Source organism: Opisthocomus hoazin, chromosome 23 (assembly GCF_030867145.1).
Source record: "Opisthocomus hoazin isolate bOpiHoa1 chromosome 23, bOpiHoa1.hap1, whole genome shotgun sequence".
In the NCBI taxonomy this organism is placed as follows: Eukaryota; Metazoa; Chordata; class Aves; order Opisthocomiformes; family Opisthocomidae; genus Opisthocomus; species Opisthocomus hoazin.
The window spans coordinates 9,320,795-9,343,479 of NC_134436.1; the positions used below are offsets into that span (position 1 = coordinate 9,320,795).

The 22,685-nt window shown below is 37.1% G+C and overlaps 1 protein-coding gene across 3 annotated transcripts in view; it reads right to left on the bottom strand.

The window, feature by feature from the left end:
- The window catches only part of TENM2 (teneurin transmembrane protein 2), a 1,253,534-nt gene that overhangs the window by 1,079,431 nt on the left and 151,418 nt on the right, over positions 1 to 22,685 (bottom strand). The gene's annotated exons all lie outside the window — the stretch shown is intronic.

Genomic DNA, 22,685 nt, shown 5'->3' on the forward strand with positions numbered 1-22,685 from the left:
GAGTGCTAAACTCATTTTATGAAATAAAAGCAACAAGAGGAAATAAAAAGAAGCCATCTCTGATATTCTAGGTTTCGTATTTGTAACGTCTTCCATTCTAATAATGCTTTTACTGACAACAAGTGTTTCTTACGCTCTTTTGGTGTAAGCTACTGACATTTGGGTACCACTTCTAAGAAGAGTGCTTAGGAAACTAGGTATGCAGCATCCATAGTACTGAAAAGCTGAATATCCTCTTTAATTTGCTGTCGCTTTATCTGCTCCTCTCAAATCTATCTGCTGGCTCTTTCTTTGTGTCAGGAAACAGATAACAGGCAAAGATGACCTGTGAAGACACCACAGACACACACACTCTTAAGAAAAGTGCAGTGATTTCAGCCTGGCTTAGGCAAAACCGATTTTTTTATCCCTTACTTATCCTGCATCTTTCCAATTCATCACTGACCAGTGGCGTGTGATTTTCATAGTTCTACTTTGAGACACAGTCAGTCTCAAAGCTTCTGTACAATGTTGGAATTGTTCATTGCAACACTGAATCCATTGATGGTCCTTGAAAGTAGACAAAAAGGACTTCTGATGCCAGAATGAAACCATTATTAGGGATAAATCTTCATTTACAACACAGTACTTCCCTCCAATTTCTGGCACCTGAGCAATCACGTATTTTCAACAGCTGACAGAAGTCTTCCTCTTTTTTGTTTGTCACAATAATCTGCAAGTGTATTCACGTATTCCAATATATGTTTAACATACAAAAGGAAACCAAAGTTCACACAAAAGGAAACCAAAGTTTCTCTACTTCTGTAACATGTGCATATCTTTATATTATATTCAATATTGGTTAGCTATTATTAAATAAACAGCGTTGTTTATTATAGAACTATGACGGGTATATTACATGTACGTATACAACTAAATACTGCCTCATCCATTTCGTTTTTCTCCCCTCTATTGAAATAACTATAATACCAGCTACAATTAGGAAAAAGAATTAGAAATCAACATTTGCAAGTAATCATGCAGATTCAAACAAATGCTCTAATTTTGCAGATCATTCCTACATACACACTCACCAACACCCACCTCTTTCTACAGCAAGGGAAGTTTTTCATCAAAGCTTAGAAAAGAAACCCTCCAAATGCCTCTGTCTCTACACCCATTTTCCCCTTTGGAAAGCATTCTTTTTTTTCCTGTGTGATAACACTCCCCCCGCCTTTTTTAATTTAATAACGTTATTTAACATTTTACATAAGCAGTGTACATACTTATGCAATGAAATTAACTATGAATTAAGAACATTTGGGAAAATAGGTTTTTCTGTAAACAAAGCAGTACGAAGCAGTCAATGACAAATGCTATTTCACCCACACATGCGTATGGGGGGACACACATATAGGCCATTATGATGACTCAGAAAATTTTGACTCTTACAGGAGACAGTTCCTTACAAATCCTCCATTTCCATATGTCTGTGTTCACTCCATATTTACCAGATGTCACAACTTCACTTTTATTCATGCATCACAAAACAGACTCAAGGCTGTTCTTTTCTGTAATCTTAAAACAGATTTAAGGATGACAGGTGGAAAAAGTAATTTCAAGTAATCCCTTCATTACCTACATTTTTGTCACCTTAGAAAGCGGTAGAAGAACATTTAAAGTTTTGTCCCAGCTAAACAACCCTTTGGAAAACTTTCATCCCTGCTGGTAATATATTGGTTTAATCAGTTCTATTTTGATCAAGCTAAACTAAGCCTCCTGCTCTTGAAGTGGAGTAACACTGCAACAGTTGCCTTAATTTCATTTTGGCTGTCTGAGCGCCATGGAAAGGCCTGTCTAATCCATCCGGAAGGCACGGATTCACTTGTAATGGCAGACGTAGCTGAAAGCAGGACAAGCCCTTCCACAATTTAGAATTTACTTTCTGAATTCAACATGTGCTGGATGTGCCAGGAATAGACAAGAAAAACCATGCTGGATTTATCAACTTTTTTTTTTTTTTAACCAGGTATATATTATATTAAATGTGAATGTGGCATTTCACATTTAACCTACATTTCACATTAAAAATGAAATACAGATGTAATACACGATGTTTTCAAGCAGCCTGCCTCATTACAGTGGCAAGTGATCCTCTTCAGAAATTCTCTAGACTGCGAAATATTCTCCAGCCTGCAGACAAACATACCCATTTCTCCACGAAGCACCAGAAGTAATGCATTTTTTTTATTCAGAAGTGGCTTGCTTTGACTAGTATTTTATTTTCTTTGTGTATCAGTAAGTCCATTCTATCACAATCACTATTAATGACAGGACTAGTAGGAAGAACAGACCTTCTTATCTTCTCACCACCAATTTCCTTAATAGAATCAGCAGGAAATTAGATCAAAGGCTGCTATAGCCAGCAGAAGGTATCCATTTGCTGACCTTCCCTTTTTCCTAATTTGAAGAATTCAGGGAGTATTTCCTTCTCTTCTTTCCCCTCTTGCTCTCTGCATCCCAAACAGCCATTTCTGATATTACCAGAGCAGAGTGCTCCTCCATCCAGGTCTTTCCTTTTATCCCAAGAAGCAAAACCTACACATTGCTGCTCTGTGCTTTGTGGGTTTCTTTACCGCGATGTACAGTTAGTTCAGAATACTTTCAAACCTACTTCACAGTAGTATAAATAATTTCACAACATAGAGGCAAAACTGAGCTTTGCCCTGAGAACATAGCCCCTCTGAAAGCCTGCTGCAGGTCCCCATCCACTTGCTGTAACGAAGTGGCTGTGTAGTTAGAAGTATATGAAGTTTGCTTTCAAGTGAAAGTGCCCTGTCAAGAAAAGGAGTTGCATAGGATGAATTTTAAAATCTGAAGCCTAGATTTTATTTTTTTTTAATGGAAGATTATTAAATCCTACAATGCATTTTTCTAAGACAACTAACCAGAATAATAATAGCTAAAGCAAGCACAAATGAACAGTGAAAGAGTAAGGTGTTCATTTGTTTTAAGATGGACTTCTTTTTTGAGTAGGAGGAAGAACATTTAGAGGAAGATGGGCTCAGTACGACAGTACATAAATAGCCCTAGCTGAGGATGTAACAATTGCTTTGCCTCTTCAACACAGAGCAGAGTCAGTAACTAGAATTGAGCTGACTACAGAACTGGAATATTTTGCAGCTTAGATTTCTTCAATAAGGCTAAGCCAGCTCAAAAGATTTCACTGCTGCTCTAACACACAAGCCTTTGATGTTCCCTCATCTTTACATCATAGAGGGAGCTCAAAGGGTTAATTAAAATTTAATGATATCGGCAGTACTTTGAAAAAGTTATGAACTTGGGTGAGATCAATCACTTTCTTGGACTGCCTGACTTCAAAGCAGACATTATGCAAAGGAAAAAAAAACCCCTCTCATTCTGCATTGAATTCATAAGCAAGGATTTCCTCATTAGCGGTCTGTGCACGGAGGAGATTCCAAGTTCAAACTGGAAAGAGGTGAGGTGCCAAAAAAATAGTTAATCGGAATTTCATGCCTTTGATGCTGATCACATGTTGAATGAATGCATCACTGCAAACCAGGGGACACCTGAACAGCCCCAAAGTAGGAAGTCAGGAATTAAGGGATGAGCAATTTTTTTCAAATTCACAACTTGTTTGCAGAGAGTTAGCTAAAGGCTCATTAGCTTGTTTATTCGCTTTCAGTGACATTCAGTAAAATGTCAACTGAAATAACAAAAGTAAACTTTTTAAAAATGTGCACATTTCTCGTTTGCATCTGTATTTTTATTTGTTTACCATCTACATTTTAGTTGAGCTGACAGCTTTCACTTTCTGCAGTTTGTCTTTTTCTGAGCCGAAGGTCTTACTACATTGCTGAAGACAAATACACTTCAGATGACAAAATTATGAAAATCCTCTGTAAGGGATCAAAGTTTACCAGTGACTCGTTAGATTTATCATAAAGATTAAGAAAAATTTATTTTAATGCACTCAGTATTGACACTGAGCTACCAACTCGACTCAGAAAAGGCTGGATTGGGAGCCCGATCCAGCACAAACCTCATACCTTCCTCTAATTTCAACACAAACCTACTGTGTAAACATGGAAATACGCCCTGTGGTATGAATACTCCCGGCAACTGGTTTGAGGCCATCCCACGAGCACAGCGAGAGCTCTCTTCCCACAAGGAATCTCACATAGCAACACTGATTAAGGGTTCCAGAAACGCTCCACAGAAATCAGATTGAGAAGTGAGGTCATTAAATTGTGCTGCCTGGTTTGATGCTTCTTTTTGCAAACCTGTGAACAGCTTTGGTTTCGTTTGGGTTGGTTTTTTTACTGTTGGTTAAAATACCGGATTTTGCATTTTCACTTCATCCAAAAACATGCACATACAAGGCAGACCATATGAGTGAGTTCCAACATACGTGCTTTCAGGAAGACCTCCTACAATACCATTTTAATTCTTCACATATCCCCAGTATTTTTGTCAATATAATGATAGATAATTCCTTAATATCTGTTTATCACACCAGCAAGCTTGAAGCATTGTAGAGTCCTCAAGCCTAATGTTATTCATTACAGACAACAATTTTCCATATTCCCATAACTACATGCATCCTAAAACTACCTGCAGTGTTTGCTCTTAAACTTCTACTACCTGGCGGTATAAAATCTTAATTCCTAAGATAACTATGTTAAGCACAAAAGTTTGAAAGAGGATAGTCAAGTTCTGGAGGTTCAAGTACAGGACTTCCCTATCCCACAGGCTGTTGTAATAATAAATGCATTAATGATAGCACAGAGCTAGTGTGCTGCAGTGATAGGTGCCATACAGCTGCTTTCACTTCCATCATGTTTACTCAACACCCTACAAAAATATTGTTTGAGGCAACAGAGTTTAGCAAGCAATCGATGCCTGCTGGTTGGTAATCTGTGTTTCTCGGTCAAGATGGGACGTGTTGTGCTTTCTGTTTTCTGTTGTTTGGGTTTTTTTCATTTGGTTTTTTTTTTAAACTTTGGGAGCACTGGAATAACAGTAAAGATTTCCTGACAACAAATACCATTAGGGAGTAACTGATGCTTAGTTAAAAAACAAAAAAACAACTACGTAAACAAAACCCCAGAACTTTTCTACGTGACAATCCACATTAGAAACGAAATCTTGTTTTTCACTTTTCTGGAGGGCGGGGCTGGAAGGATGTTAATGTTACCTGAGTAATGGTTAAGAATGTTTAGCGTTTAAAACATAGTTTTTAACGCTGCATAGAGGGTGTCCCCTTCTATAAGGTACTCTTGTTTCCAATGAGGTTGTAGGAAGCACAAGCTGCAGCTAACCAGTGGCTGCAAAAAATTTCCTGTATTTCATGTATTAGAAATGTATTGGTGATAGATTCTAAATAATACACAATACTGTCTGATACTTGCAATGAGAATGTATTAGTATGAAAATAATAATGAAATAGTCTCTCTGAACTTTTTTTTTCTGTCTACATCTTATTTTAATGTATTTTTTCCTCTGAGATCCACCCATCCTCCTGGAAGAAGAATACATATTCTGGTCAGAATCTTCTCTGGTTTCTGAAGTGCTTTTACATATAACATGCAGTGTACTAAACCTGACACAAAAGCCCAGGTCTAAATGTCTCCTGGGCTTATTTAATTGGCCTTCCATACTAACCTATTTTTCATAAGACAAACAATTTACCAGTTTTCATGTTGTTTTCTGCTTGCTTTCGAAATGCTAGAATTAGAATTAATAGGTAAAATCCTAGATACTGCTCAGGCTGAATACAAACTTGGAATCTTTTGAACCCAAAGGTATGCTATTGTTATTTTCATATCACCAAGATTCACAGTTTTGAAAGTCATCTTATATAGTATTCCAGTAGATAATTTATCTAAGACGCTAATCCATAAATTTCTCACAGCTTCCTCATAGAAATCACATCTGAAAGAATCTTTATCAGACCAGTCAAATCCTGCCACTTTTTGAAGAGCGTACTGCTCATGTCCTACTTACACTTTAGGCACCACCAATATAAATTAGTTGTTTTCTTTTGAAACCTTGGCCTTTTTGAAGGCTTAGTGCTGGTTCCATCTTGCAGTTCTTAGCAGCAAAACACTCACGTGACCTTACAATGCCCAGTTATCGTGTTCCTGTTTTATACCATTATCCCCTGTCAGTCTTCATTTGTTGTACTTGAGTAAAAGAGCTTGAATTCATCTGCTGCAATTAAACCTCTCATATTATTAAATGTTTCATGATACATGAAACATATCACATCAAATTATTGATTCTAAGCAGCAATGCATTGCATTTATAAGAGTCATAAGATGGAGGGGGAGAGAAGAGAATCATCAGCTAACTCCATTTAACTCTTGAAACTAATGGCATTATGGTAACGTATCTGCTAAAAATGTGTATTTTAGTGGGTTTTTTAGATTTCGTTATTTCATGTCTGCTCTGCCCTTGTCTTGAATATGCGCCTAGAAACCAATAAAGTATATCCAAATAGGTTTAAAGTCTGGTAATCCCTCTAGTCATAAACTGACATTAACTTCTGTTGCTGTCGTTCAAATGCCAATTTCCTTAATAAGAAAAGCATAATAATGAGCATCTAAATCTTCATGTAAAGGGGGCACATCAGAAGCATCTAGTGATGGTGTAAGTGAAATCTTGTTAACACTTAGCTGGTCTGACTACACAGTTGCTATTAAAGCAGATTTTAGGCAGTATATGTTTTACCATATATTTATTATCATTCTCCATAAGGAATCACTGTGATACTGTTCAACACATCCATTTAACCATGTGTAAGACAGATCTACTGTCCTCAACATAATTATAAACTTTCCATGAAACACTTATTGACTCATTCAACGTCTAAAAGAAATCTCTGTTTTTAAAGGTGTCCTTTCATTGAATGGCTCCTGTTTGAAGATTCCATTTGTTTTTAAATGTCCTACTACAGACATAACATTTTATTAACTCTACTCAGGAGCACCATCTGTGATGCTGGACACATAGCACAAGAAACAAGTCAAAATGCTTTGTGCAGAAAATGCGTTACTGACACACTCCTGAAAGGTTTAGAGCGCGATATTTGCTGAAATGCACAGCCTACTTCCTTTGAGGTCGTCCCCAGACTGTCGTGATTTTGGGGCTTGTGTCACTCACAGGGCACTGAGCGAGAGGACAACGACAGACATGCTGTTCCCTGTTAAAGACATGCTGGTTCATCCACATCCTCTCGTGGCAATGCCTGGCTTCCTTCCAGCTGCTCTTTGCCAGCTCATCAGGGTAAAGCCCCAACTTCCCCCTTCTTTGGGACGGCAGAGTTTTAATTCGATTTAAAGGTGATTTGCCAAGTCATCCTGCAAATCCACATATTGTGATTAACAACTGAAAAAAAAGTGGTTCCACAGACAAATAAATATTTATGTTTTCACCATTTCAGGCTTACACTGTGCTGATTTTGGTGGAATAAAGTGATTAGAGGTATTAACATGATACTTCTCATTGTATTATAGCAAATATTTCAATAAAATTTTGGATTTTGAGTTCATAGACCTCAGCTGAATTAGTTCTGTGGCAAATAGTTTCCATTTAAAGTGTATTCAATCTTTCTTAAGGATACAGATGACAAGGCAGCAGCAGTATTTAAAACACCAGAGCTACAACAAATTGAGCAGGTTTTATTTTTGGCCATAACTCTTCTCCCCTGCCTCTTTAATAGAGAGAAGTTCTGTAGAATCTCTTCCTCCTTTTTAGGTAGGAGATAATAATAGCTGTTATTTTTCAGGGGGGGAAATATTACCGAAAGGTGGGGTAGAGCAATCTTTAACTGCTGTCAAACCCAGAGAAACAATACAATAGGGATAAGAGAAGGAACGAGAAGACAGCAGCTCATATTTTCAGACCTGTCTCTCATTTCCTGACAAACTGCTGGGGAAAGACAGGCAGACCGCTCGGTCTTGTCAGCTGCTCGAGAATGGCAAATGCATACTAGCTCGGGACTGGTTGTAACATGGCTTATACATTCCTGTCGTCAAAAGAGAGTATGAAACCAAACAATTTTGACCAGCTAAATCAGACTTTTCCTAAAACAGAGCATTAAAAAAGAGGATGCTAGGAAAGCAGATGTATGAGATAGGACAGGAAAAGGAAATGTAGGGGAAGGACGACCGAAGCATCTCGTTGTCAGTGATGCCTGGGGTTTTTCTCAGGTTGGTGGAGCAGGGCTGTTCTCTTCTGAAAGATGCCTGGGCTTCTCTTGGGATCAAGGCAGTGGTAATCCAGCAGTGTCACAAAGTATTTCTCTATTACTTTGAGATAACAACTACTAAAACTCAGACCAAATATCCCTTTCTGGCACCTGTTCAAACTGACAGGAATGGGTAGGACAGCTCACTCTGTTCTTCTGGCAAAAATTTGGACTTACTGTTGTTAACTTTATGATTCACCACCTCAACACAACCCATGAATGGTATTTTTATGAGAATATTTATAATGTATATTCAGGTCTTTATCAATTATTTAAATCCTTGTAGCATGATTTTTTTAACACATATATGCAACTCTTCTAAAGTCTGTGCTGGACTTCTGAAGCCAAAGACCTATGTTACACAAGGCCACAGTAGTTAAGGACTCAGCAAGCATAAGTTTATTTTTAAAATTTGATATCTATGTAGCATCAAAAAAATAAGAAGTTATGATTCAGCATAAAGACAAAGATTTGTCATCCTGCTTTTTAAACATTACAATGCATTTAACAAGATGTATGTTATTTTAGTCTACCTAAATGTTTCCTCTGACACTTGGAAGTGTCCAGATTTCAGATCCTATTTGAAGCACCCGTCTTATGATTTCTCCACCAAATGCCTTTCGGATTTAATTTTCTCAAGTCTCATCTCGGTTATACATAAGAATTTCTATGACTGATTCTTTCTGATGTAAGAGTTAAAACAGCAATGCAGAGAAAAGAAGAACAAAAATACCTGAGAAATTTCCGAATCAAGTCTTTCCTTAATTCAAAATTTAGGATGCAATCTTATTTGTCTTTATATGTACACATAAAATTAAGTGTCTATGTTTCAGGAAATCAGGCTTTGATTTGTGAGAGAGGTGTGAAATAGAGTTCCCTTTTAAACCAAACATCAGTGAAAACTGTGCGTGGTTTACATTTTTGGGCAAAAACAGTATGTCTTATAAATACATGCCTTAGCTGAATAAGCATCCAGAGGTATAACTACCAGAAATCATGTTTTGCCTTTAACTTTTTATCTGTTTCTCTCTCTTCTCTAGTGTTTTCCTTTATTGCGATTGCTAAGACACTGACTAAACATATTAAGAGGAATGAAATCCCTTTTTTCCAAATTAAATAGAAAATTTTTATTCCTTGATATTGACACTCTTCTTGGAATTTATTTATACATTTCCAGAAATACTGTGTAATTTTTCAATTAAATCATTAATATGTAGAAAAAGTATATTTTCAATAAAAAGTTGAAGCAAGCCACAGTAATATATAGAATTATAAAACTACTAAAATAAGCTAATCAATGGCAGATCCTGAGACTGCCACTAGTTTTTTTTGAGTCACTGGGTTTTCAGTTAGTGATGTCTCTTTATTTAAACTTTCATGCTGTACCTCGGGCTCTTCTGTTCCTTAGTATCATATTTGTTCATCTGAATTATTTTTGAATTCTGCTCTGCTAGGTACATACCCTAGCCTAAAAATCACAGGTAACACTGCTGATGCTATCAAGTTCTCTAGGCAGTTCCGAGTAGATGGATACTATGATTTCATTTAAGAAAATTAAATAAAAATTTAGCCTTAGTTGTACTCATAGTAAAACTTTAAAAAACCTGAAAGACCTGTTATGACACAGAAGTCTATTATCATTTGCTAGCAGTAAACTATGGGCATGATTATGTATAAGAAAGTGAGGAGTCCAAACAGTTCGAAATGGATACCATGACAATCAAATTACTTCCATAAGAACTACTCCCTACAACCATTGTTATTACTGATAATTATGCTTGACTAATATATCAGAGAAGCAAACAATGCATATGGGTTTCCCTGACAAAGGGAGACTGTGTGTGTCGAAAAGAGTGAATATGCAGTTTAGGATGGCTGAATATATGTGTGCTTGAAGGGCTGAATGTACTGACACCGCTAATAATCCGCCAGGCCTACGGTTTCATTGTTTGCTGAATGGTTTGGGCGAACAGCAAGAGGATGTTAGCAATGACCATGAGATACTTTCAGAGTGAATCCAATCCCAAAAAGTTCTGTTATACAAGGAAAGGCCTTCACAGGTAAATGAAAATTAGCTGATGTTTGGGAATCAAAAAGGAAGTTACAAGAGGAGCAGAGAGTTCAGTTCGAGCTCTCAGACTACAGGTCTTCTCAAAGAGCCCATGGAGCTGTGACAAACTACTTAGTTTACTATCATAAAAATATCACATATCTGAGAAGATCCCGAGGAAGGTGTCAGGCAAAGAAACAAAACCTTTTTTCACAATAGAAGGATCACTTGATTTAATGAAAGCTTTTACTCCACAAAGATTTTCAGAGTTGGTTTTTTTTTTTTAAGGTATACACCATTGCCTAATGCAATACAAAATACCTTTGGCTGTTGTCACTGTATCTCTTTCTGTGCTTCATTTTTCTCACAAAACCTCTATGCTGCAAAGGGGAAAACAGTTTTAGACAAAATAATTCTTTTTTTTTTCCCTCCTTCACAAAGGGGCATTGTAGGAAGACAAATGGGAGAATGAGAAAGGGGAAGCATACACTGTACCCTTTCCAAAGAATATTTATTCTGCCCTAGCATGTTTCATTACCTCTCAAGGGTGCAGTTTATCTGCTTTTCTACTTCCAAGTAGATGCAGTGCCTTTATGCTCCCTGAACATCTCCTATTACATCAGTACCACTCTTAACACCAAAAGGCTGACATGGATTCAAAATGTGCAAATGCTGCTGTTATATTAAATACTTATTAAGCCACAATGTTCTAATATGCTGTTTTAAAGATTCCAGGTTGGAGTTCTGTATTCCTATAGTATATCTTATTCCCGATGATAATCTGTTTAGTCTTTTGAGGACAAGAATTATTATTTCATTTTGAAGAAGTCTAAAATGGTGAGGAAAGAAAAAGGACCTGCCCTTAGAAATACCATGATTACATTTAGTGAGCTATCGTTTGTGTTGGTAATGTTGATCATATGAAGCTTTAACGTTGGGGCTACTTTTGTGGTTGCATGATAGTGCATTCAAGCATTTCCTCCATTTAATATAGTATTACGAGATAAGAGTGTGAGCGTCAAGTGACTTTTGATGTGACTTTGTAATTGTGAGAAATACAGCTACGCTCTGCATCCCATTGTAACGGCAGTCTTCACGCAAAATAATTGAATGTATTTAGACTGTCACGTGAGCTCAATACATGGTTGTTGAACTGCTGTTTCCTGGTAATTATGACGTTCCTAACAGAGAATCTAACTCTGTCTTGTATAGATTAAGAGGCACAGTATATTAGTAAGTAACTTTTTTAGCTTGAACTTCAAAGTGCAGGAAAGTATGAAGTGCTTAAAGCACTGTGGTAGGCTGTCCATTAATACAAGAAGAATATGTAGTTAAAATTCAGTGCCTTTGACAGTGTTGCTTTCTGCACCTATAACTGTTAAAGTTAATAATTTTATGAGTAACATGAATATAAATATTTCTGGGTTGGTCTGAAACAGAAAAGTATTCAGCAGCTTACATTTCCTAAATGTAAGGCAGTTTTTGCAATAAAGCATTGTGACTCCATCCTTTCCCTAAAGTAATCATAGTTGCTCTGTCATTGCAGCTATGATGGTTTAAGTGCAGAAAGAGGTGTAAAAAGGAATAACATCTTTCATTAGACAAACTGATTTCCCTGGAAAAACAGACACACTTTTATGCACAATACCCATTCTTCAGATTCCAAAGAGAAGCAAAATATATGTTAGAGAAAATACGGACTGGGAACAATCAATATCATTAATAGCCTATACATACGAAAGAAAGGATGGTGAACGCCTTTGGAGTCAAGCGGGATGACAATACTAACATGCATTCCTTAAAGAATAAAATTGTAACTTTTGTTTCAGCAAGTTATTTCTAAGGTGAAGGTGACACTCCCCTTCAATTAGCTACAACCATTATGCTGAAGCGTCATCACACCATGGAGCAAACCACGACACTTTTTTTTTTTTTTTTTACAAAAATGGCATCCTATCTTGCAACTCCCAATTTTCAACTGCTTGCAGCTTAATAGAAAATGTATTTTCTACTGAAGCTAGAGCTTCAGTGTGTGGTCTTAGAGGCAGAAAATTCATCAATAGTAAAAAGGTTGTACATCAGTCCCCATAATATGAGCATCAAGAACAAGCAATGCATGGGGTTTTGAAAAGATCATTGCACAGGCAGATAAAATTCCTTCTTTACAGATCACCAGAAGGAAATCTAACCATCAAGGGATCCAATTTTTGAAGGCTTCAGCAGGAGTACCACAGTGGAGAGACTACAGCTGAAGCATTTGGTAGCATAGCAGTAAGAGTATGCCATCCTGCGCAGACACTCCTGGCTGGAATTACTATTCTTTGGTAAGCCACACTCAGTATCAGAAAGTAAGAACATCACTTCTGGATGATACAAGCTCTTGTGGGTAAAGCTCACTAGCTAGTGTAGCCATGTACTTGGTGGTGCTTTTGCCAGCAGGGCCAGTATAAACCTTTTCACGTTAGGAGAAATTTGTAGTTTAGTCCTTGCCTAGGATTCTGCTTTCACACAGCATTATACATACATCTATCTGTGAAATCAGGATTTAAATGAATAGAACATATGTGCAATGCCCACTGCCTTTAAAAGGGCTTGAACGTATGCTTAAGTGCTATGCCGAATTTTTTTTTAAATAACAGCTAGAATTACTCTTATCTGAAAGTGATATCAAGATCTCTTTCCATTTTCTATTTATGTATTTCCTTCAATATGCAAAATGTTTACATTTCCTCAAACTAAAAAAAAAAAACCCCAAACAGTAATAACTCCTCCTGTATTGCCAGAGCATTTTGACAGTCACAAACCAAAAACTATAAAACTATAAATAACCATTCTAGGATTCTTCTTCTCAAATAGTAAAATACACAACTGCATCTCCACCAAGATCCCAATGACAATTGAATGACACAGCTCTGCAGGGAAACAGCTTACATTCACCTGGCCTAAAGTCCGCCGGCCTTCCCGAGCTAATGTTGTCTGTTGGCAGCTACAGGTTTTCAGTGGGATTCAGACCCGTTCAACGGGGTCTCTAAAACTGAATTTGTCTAGCCATCTAAACCAATTTTTAATGCTCCACTGAAGCAATGTGTGGACCCAATATTCTAATGACTTCTCTGGCTGCATGTTAAAGACTGAAACACCTTGATATGTCAATAGCTTTCCGAACTAATCAATAAAATAAATTGGGAGAGAAATCCCTATTAGTTTCCCGTGAATTATTTAAGCAGAACTCATACTAGTGTGGAAGGTCAGCAGGGGGATACAAGGATAGCACATTCTCACCGTCATGCTCTGTGCCATCTGCCAGGAACAGATCTGTGCTGGTGCAGGGAGCAGATTGACAGGATGAGGTTAGCCAGGGCAGTCAATAAGACATGGCCAAAGCTTGGAATTCACACACCTCCAAGTAACACTAATAACCTGTGTGAACAGGAGTGCATTCATGCTATTCTTCTGAACAGAATGGTTTAACAGCCATGAGAAGAGGACAGTGAACCTCTGTTTCCCAGTTGCAGTTGTACAGCCATGTGAAATTCAAAATCACACACACTGCATGATGAGATGAATCATTTGGCAGAAATTTTAAAGAATTATATTTCCTGGTAGATTTCTTATAACCAAACCAAGAGAAAACTACAAATCTGCAGAGTACTGGGAGTTGAGCGCAATGTCTTGTCACCTACTGTATTCCTGAGGTGCAGCCATAGCTCTGCGATAAAACCAGCAGAATGAGAACGAAGATTCAGTAGTGCCTGCAGCAGAAAGAAAATCCAGTTTTTGTGATGTAACACCTCTGTTTTGTAAATACTAGCAATAAGAATATGCAAACCAGTTTCTCTGAATCCCACAAACTCAAGGATTTGCCACAATTTCTCTGTAGCTCACTCAGGATTATTCCCAGAAATATGCCTGGTCACAAAATGCCTTTGTTATCCTGCAATAATGCCAGAAACTTCTGTAACTGACTTTCCTAGTCACTTGAACAATGGGATGAGTAGAAAGGTTGTAGAGCTGTGAAGGTTAGTGAGATTGCTGGTTTACATCAGACACACGACCTGGTAATCAGTGACTGACAGGGTCTCTGAAGGGGATGCATAACACAAGCAAGAACCTGCCTCTCAGACTCAGACTTGACGGCTGGTAAAAGACTTGTTAAGATTCACATCAGAATCAAGAATATCCCTGCAACTGCTTCCATGACAACAAAATATAATGTCATAATGCATATTATGATTTCATGACAGGTTGAAGCCTGTTTATCCAGCAGCCTCCCACCTGGAGCCCTGCGTCCAGCTCTGGAGTCCTCAGCACAGGACAGAGCTGGAGCTGTTGCAGCGGGGCCAGAGGAGGCCCCAGCAATGACCTGAGGGCTGGAACCCCTCTGCTGGGAGGAAAGGTTGGGAGAGCTGGGGCTGCTCAGGCTGGGGAAGGGAAGGGTCTGGGGAGACCTCAAAGCAAGCCTGGCAGTGCTTAGAGGGCGCCCGTAGGAAAGATGGGGACAGGCTTTTTAGCCGGGCCTGTTGCGACAGGACAGGGGGCAATGGCTTTAAACTCAAAAGAGGGCAGATTTAGACTGGATAGAAGGAAGAATTTTTTACAATGAGGGTGGTGAGGCCCTGGCCCAGGTTGCCCAGAGAGGTGGTTGATGCTCCATCCCTGGAAACATTCAAGGCCAGGTTGGATGCAGCTCTGAGCAATCTGATCCAGTTGAAGATGTCCCTGCTCACTGCAGGGAGATGGACCAGATAGCCTTGAAAGGTCCCTTCCAACTCGAACTATTTTACAATTCTAATAAGAGTTCACTTTGCAAACTGCTATACTACTAATAGTTTTAAAAAAATAGTTTTTTCTTTAATATAGAGATGGAAAAAATGGCTTGGTAGGTCCAGCTTATTCCCATCTCAACCAGGATCGAGACCTATAGTAACAGTTGCTATGTACAACTTGCTTTTGCAAGTTATACATAAGCAATGAAATGTCATGATTTTTCTTGGAAGAAAATTGAAAAAATCCAAATCCAAACAGATTTTATTGGCACACATATAGAAACACAGAACCAGATCACCAAGCACAAGCTATAACATATAATCCTGTTTGTAAACATACCAGATTCCAAAAGAGTTAGGTTATTTTCTTCCATCAACATTTTTGGTCCCTTCAACACAGTACATTAATCTTAAAAATAGCTTGGCTCTCTTTTCATGCATGTTATGGCAGCATGTAAGGTTGACAAACCCTTAATGCTTCCTCTTGCCTTGTATTTCTGTCTTCTCTGAGAAGCACATCCTGCTACCTGTATTCCAGCACTATTGTTCCACTGGTTGTATCATACAACTAGGATTAGACTGCATTAGATTGCACATGCATGGTATACTACTTTTCCCTCCTGGATACGTTCAATGTATTAATATACAAATATCTCAGTCATTTTTCATTGACTTTGCCTGGTTTTCTAGCCTGGATAGTTACAGCTTCTGTCCTAAAGATACCACTCATCTATTTAGCTCACATAGAACCCATCAATATTGCTCATAAACATTACTCAAACGCCCATCTTAAATACTAACCTCTGAGAATGGTTTCTCCAGCAACCCACAACCTCAGGCTGTACAGATAGAAATCTCCTATGTGCTGATACAGAGAATGAGGGAGAGACCGATAATCTGCACCAGGACTCAAGTGAAGTATTTGAGTCATAATCCATAGGTCCTACGCAAGTATGTGCAAGATAATTTTATCATACATCCTCATGGAAATACAATGAGGCTGGCAGTTAATGACTTGAAAAGTTCTGTCTACCGTTCACATTTCTGCACCTCACTGGCTGGTACGATATTTAGTGGTCTACTCACAAGCGATCGTCATGACCTGTTTTCAGTAGCAGTCTCGGCTACGGGAGCGGGCGGTTGTTATAAGCTGATAACAACTGCTTATGCTGGCATCCAGGCGTGTCAACAGTGACAGGTATGAAAATTGTTTCGACTTCAAACCAGTTTGGTAGTCGCCTCCATCCTGCAGTTATTAAACTAATCTTACAATAACAAAATCAAAATAAATAATGGGCAAACATATTTTAAGATGGATTTCCTCATTCCTGCCTAGAATCTCTTTTGTTTTTTTTAAAGTGTGCCCCATCCTGGAAATGAGTAAAGGTACTCACAGGAATAAACATCTGAGTGATCATACATTAAAGCAGTCATGACAGGACAATGATAAAGTCACTGCAGTTTTCTTTTAAATGGTTTTCTAATGGCAGAAACATTACAGATTCTTTGTGAAAGAAACATATAAAGCCTTAAGTCTTCTATTTTTCATATTTAGTTTAAGGATTTCACTTCAATCAGCTTTCTCTACTTTCTTTTTAGAACTATCTTTGGCTGAGTGGCTAAGACTGCCAGTGAATACATAACAGTAGTTAAGCAATAATTTCCCCCTAGGAGAAAATTACTTTTTGCATAGAATAAAAAGGAATTAAATTATTTGAGGCTCAAGAAATAAATTTTTCTCAACACAATGAATCTATTTCTTTAATTTATTATTTTTAGTGCAGAGAAATGCTTTTTTCCAAATTATGTGTGTAATATAATAAAGACTGCATGCATAATTTTTAACCTTTCTGAAATAACTATGTAAAAATTATAAAAGCAGTCACAAGAACAATGTTCATGATATGCATGGCCTAATTACATGCTGAGAACATTTGTTCTGATTTTTTTACAGTCTGAAATTCACCTTTTTTTGTTTTCAGAAGCCATAGAAATAGCACAGCACACTTTCAGAATAATGTGGCTGTCATAATAGGAATATGCAAATCATTATTATTTAAGATGAACTTTATCTTCTTCTCGAAGAGAGTTTTATCAAATGTGACTCATATAGAAAGAGCTCCTATTAGAATATGAGAAATATTATTCCCTCCTTTGATATGTAACTCTCAAAATAATGCTACTGGATCAGACAACAATTACCTTACTCGTATCCAGAAGCAGTGTATTTCTTCTAAGTCCTATACTTAGCTACAATTGCTTTCATATTTGCCAAAGGAAAATGTTAAAATATTAATAATCCAGTAACCTATTCTATGACAGTGAGTCACTGGTTTGAACTTTCATTTCAGTCATACATACACAAAGAGCTAAACTTTAATATAAGCACAGAAATGGAAGTAGATATATTACAAAAGTTGTAATATCAGGTCTTAATGTTTTCTACTACCAAGAAATAACTAGTAGCACCAGTCCGAGCAAAGACTTCAGCAGCACAGAAAAAAAGGCACGTTTATATATGTGCACTTCTGTTTTGCTGCATTCCATTTGTAAACGAAAAGTCAACAACTGAGAAAAATCCTGCCTTGAATGCAGAAAAACACCAATCCTAGTTTAGAGTTTCTTGGTATTCTTATGCACGAGTGCCTTTTCCTTTCAAACAACTGAAGAAATATTTGGAAATGTCATTACTGAAAAGTTGTATACGTTGCTCATTGTGTGAAAGTAACTCACAGTACCTGTTAGGACAGCCATCTCAGTGGGGAAACTGCCCACGTTACAGAAGATCGAGATAAACCCTCAGGCACCAGAATAACAACGATTGAAAAGGACGTACACAGTCGTGTTTTATCATTCCTGATTGCACATCAGTTTCACACTGTAGAAGGGTCCAACATATAAACAACAGCTGAGCTTTCAGGGGCATCTAAGGAGACAAAAGCAACCCTATTTTGTATTTCTGGCTTTGAGGACCTGAACTCCACACTCTGGGCATCATTTTCGTTTTTACAAAGGTGTTTTTCTATTACAAGAGGAATATAAAAGAAACTTATATCTGGATTCAGTATTAGTCCTGCCCAAAAGAAAGAAAGTCTAAAATAAATAAGCCTTTTTCACTTCATGTTACTCATCCCACTTGAAGAAATAGCTCTTACAAATCTGTAAAGAATATTATATTTTACTATTCCATGAATTAAAAAATTGCACATTACTATGTAGTTCCTGGAGAATTAAAAATACATATGTTAAGAATGAAGGAAAAAGCAGACAAATTTAAATGCATGAAGATTCAGGGTGACACATTTTCATTTGCAAAGATCTAATAAAAACCACCAGTTATAATACTAAATATGAAGTAATACTAATATTACTTTCTAAGGACTTCCTGACCAAGTTACAGGAAGCAATTTACATATCCAAAAAATTATTTCAAAAATAAAAGGATGCTTGTTTTAAAAAGTATTTAAAGAATATTAACAAGAACACTGTAGAAGGACTATAATCCACAGAAAATTATAATGCAATTTGTATTCCTAGAGATTTTACTGCATCCTTTCACACTAGAGGGTGCTATCATTTTGAACAGAATACTGTAATTAGCCTGGTTTACAAACAGGAGGAATTATAGGGAAGGCAACCAGCCTTCTGACTGGCAAGAAGGTATTTGACAATGAGCCCTCCATGGAAACTATTCATCAGTTTAAGTGCATTAAAACATATCAGCCTGATTCTTTGACTGATTAAAGTGATACATAACAAATGTCCAAATCATGGTTTGATTTGACTTTCCTCTTCAATATATTTTTCATTTTTGTGCAGAGTAGCCAGATTGTCGTCTTTTTTTCCATAACTGGTCTTATAGTAGTATAGCCATTTTATATAATTAAACCTGTTTGCACCCTGGTCACAGGTTTAAAAATACCGTATGTTAGGTTATTGTGAACTGACTGCCCTTGAATCAACAACCATGCATGTATATATCTTGGCATATTTGTAAGCATGAACCTATAAGAACTTGGCAATGAAAAAAATTATTAAAGTGACAATAACGTGTTATCACGCCTTTAAACCTAAGCTCTGGGAAAATTTCCTTTCATTGGTTTTTGATATTTTCCACACGATAACGCTAAAACTGAGTAAAACACCCTAAACAAGTAGCAGGAAATATTTACTTAAATAGAAATGCCAGATTTGCTGTGGTCTTTTTCAAAACTATTTCTATTTCTTTTTTGCATAAAATTCGTTGGGTTTTTTTCAAATACAAGGATGTTACTGTAAAGAAAACACTCATGAAAATTACCAAAAATATGTTTTGATTTAAAGGTTTGAGTAGGAATTGCTAAAGAGCCATCTTGATACTGACAGCCAGCCTCCCTGAAATATTTAAACCCTGTTCCTGTTTATAATCACCCGTTCAGAGTGCAAAACGTAGTAGACATGGGGAGATAGCAAGTGACAAGTATGGAATACTGAAAGAAGTAATTTGATTGAATTTAATTTTGAAATTGATTGAAATTCATTTGCATATGAAATATGTTTTGCAATGTATCTGGTTCAGATTCTTTGCAGAGTTCAGTTTTCATCTTGTGCAGCTGAGGCTAGTGATTACTTATGGGACAAGGTGAGGGCTGTGGCAAGGCCCCTGCCAGGAGGTCCCGCTGCAGCCTGGCACTATGTACCCACTGCTGACAGTGCCCTCCAACACTCCCATTACCCCCCTGGAGACAACTGTGCTGCCAGTGAGCTCCTCCTCCTACTTTTATAATGGTTGAAATTACCTTAAAACTGGGAAATGCTCGCCTGAGAAAACCCAGATTTCCTGTCGGGCTAGACTCTGCTGCAATCACCAAATCCTCCGATAGCTTAAATAGAACAAAAATGACCTTAAATGGGAAGAAATGATAAAACACAACAGTCACAAGCTTTTCTGTCATACTCATCTTTACCACTATTGCTTTCTCCCAGGTAAGTGATAATCTAACCCAAAACAATAAAAAAATACACAGAGCCTGCGGTGGGAATGCCCAGCTCACTCAGCCCGTGCTTTTGTGCTGGGCTGTGTTCCCTATGTATTAATCTGAGATTTACGTCAGTACCATGAAAAGGTCACATCATAGCATGACCTGAAAAGAAGTTTTATTACCATTTCTAAAGAAAGTCTAACCTAGGCTAACCAGCTAATGCCTGTCTTCAAAATTCTGCTATTCCATTCACTCATTCTCAAATTACTTATTAATTTAGCTGATGATTTCCTGTGGCTAATCTTACAGACCTAAGCCTGCTTCTGTCTTCATCCTTCAAAGAAGAATTTAAACCTCTCTAATGTAATTCAGAAGTTCAGACTCGCTTTCACATATCCCTCTATCTTTTCTGCTTCAAGTCCATGTCCTGCATTTAAATGAACAATGATACAAAGAACTAATATTTTCTTGTATAATTTATATTATAAGACTGAAGACTTAGAAAAAGAAAAGGTACTGCTATTTAACTGTTTTCTTAGGCAATAGCTATCTATTGAAAGTAGAAGGTTTTTTTGCATTAAATCTCTTGCCATTTTACCATGGGTGGTTTCATGTCCACTGTATTTCTTTTGTGCCTCTCTGACATAGAAAAATATACAAATGCCAAGCTGCACATTTTCTGATGCAGAGTAATCTTAATTCAAGATTTCTTAAATTGAGAATTACTTCTCTCTAAACACAAGAAATCTTAAAAGCTATCAAGAGCTGTACTGTACCACCAGACATGAACTTCTTTGAATTGAATTAAACCCACTCCACCAAGACTCATTCAAGAGCTAAATTTTGTAACTTGCGCAATTTCAATATCAATGAATTGGGATATCTCTCACAGTAAAGAGAGCCAAAGAAGAAATATGGAATAAACTCACATATCTTTGCAAGAATTATGATAATAAATTCATCTTGGCAGATAGGATGACTTTTTCCAGAGGATAATTGTCCCTTTCCGGTTGCCAAGATACAGAATTTTTCACTCACAGCATATTTTGAAAATTGGGAGAATTAGAATTTTTACAGTAATTTTAAGGTGGTCAAAGGGAAGTGGTGAGTAACTAAACAAAAATAATTTTGTTGCACACATAACAGAACCTAAACCAGCCAAGAAATGTCACACAATCTCCCGTGAATTCAACTTACTGAATTCATGCGATTCAAACAACTTACACTAGAAAGGGAACATTGGTTTTTTCCTGTTTTGTTTTAGTTCATGTTCAGTCCTCATTACCTTACTCTGATAGCCCCCAAATCAAAACAACATCTAGGTGCTCAGTTGTTGTATAATATCTAGATGTCACCCATTCTGTAATCCTTTCATAAGATATCTCAATGATATTTTGAAGTTTTGCAATGAAGTCAGAATGAAAGATGTCTACCTCCAAAATTCTATCCATTTTTAATCAGGGGATACAAGTCTGGCTCTTAGCAATGAACAGCCTTCTTAAAGAAACCAACCAAACAAAATCCTTAAATTCAAAGCCTTTGCAATATAGAAGAACTGGTGAAGAAACGTTTGAAATACAATACTTCAGTAAACTTCATGACATCTGGCAACCCAGAATACAGATCACGCAGCAGGAGTTGAAGAGTTTAAGCAAACCACAACTGTAATAACTGTCTTAATTTACCACATCTCTCTAGAAACTCTCCAGTAATAACTAAGCCTTTTCTTCATTAAAACTTTGAGCCTCAATTTTCGCATGCAGTATTGTTACTGCGATTTGTCCGCTGAGTTACAGTACCACTGGGAGACTGTGCTGAGGCTGGAGCACAGGGGGCATCCAGGAAAGAAGATGGAATATGCTCTTCCCTCCCAACCGTGCACTAGGACTGTCGTCTTTTAACTCTCATTCACATTTCGTTTTATCAAGCTAACAATTTCCAGACTAAATAGTTACTTTGACATCTGCAAAATACGAAGTGCGAACACTTTAAAAAAGCCATTTGTGACCACCTAATCCACTTTCCCTAATCCACTTAGAGTTCCAGTAGGGCAAAAATTTGATCAATTTGCTGTGACTTGAAGAGGTACACGATTCTGTGTGCCATGTCTCTGCACTTTCACATGACAAAATGACGAGACTAGATGGCACAGAGAATGAAATAACCCTGAGAATAAGCGTAGCCAAAATTTTTCAATGGAATAGTTTTCCACAAAAATATGCATCATTGGAACAAAGTATTTCTTAGGAATATAGTGCTGAAGACCAAACTGTCAAAATTAAAAAAGCGCTTTTTACTACTTTACATTAAATGAATGTTTAAAAATATAGAATAGTCTTTATACATAGCAGTAGTGGTATATGCTGTGTTGCTTGTTTTACTGTAGAGGTTTAACTGAAGTGTTTTGATATTACCAAAATTTAAATAGGTTGGAATTTTCCAGACAGTCTAGAAAATATGCCCTTTTGTCCTAATTTTCAAACCATTAATTTTTTATAGAATGGACATGTCAGACTGCTATGGTAAAATTAGAACTGCCCATTTCTGAAAACAGATTACGAGCAATAATTTCAAAATCTGAAGTGAAAAGAACTTAACTAGTTGTTCTGTTACCTATGACCTTTATGCTAAACAATCATCTTCAGAAAACCCAGATC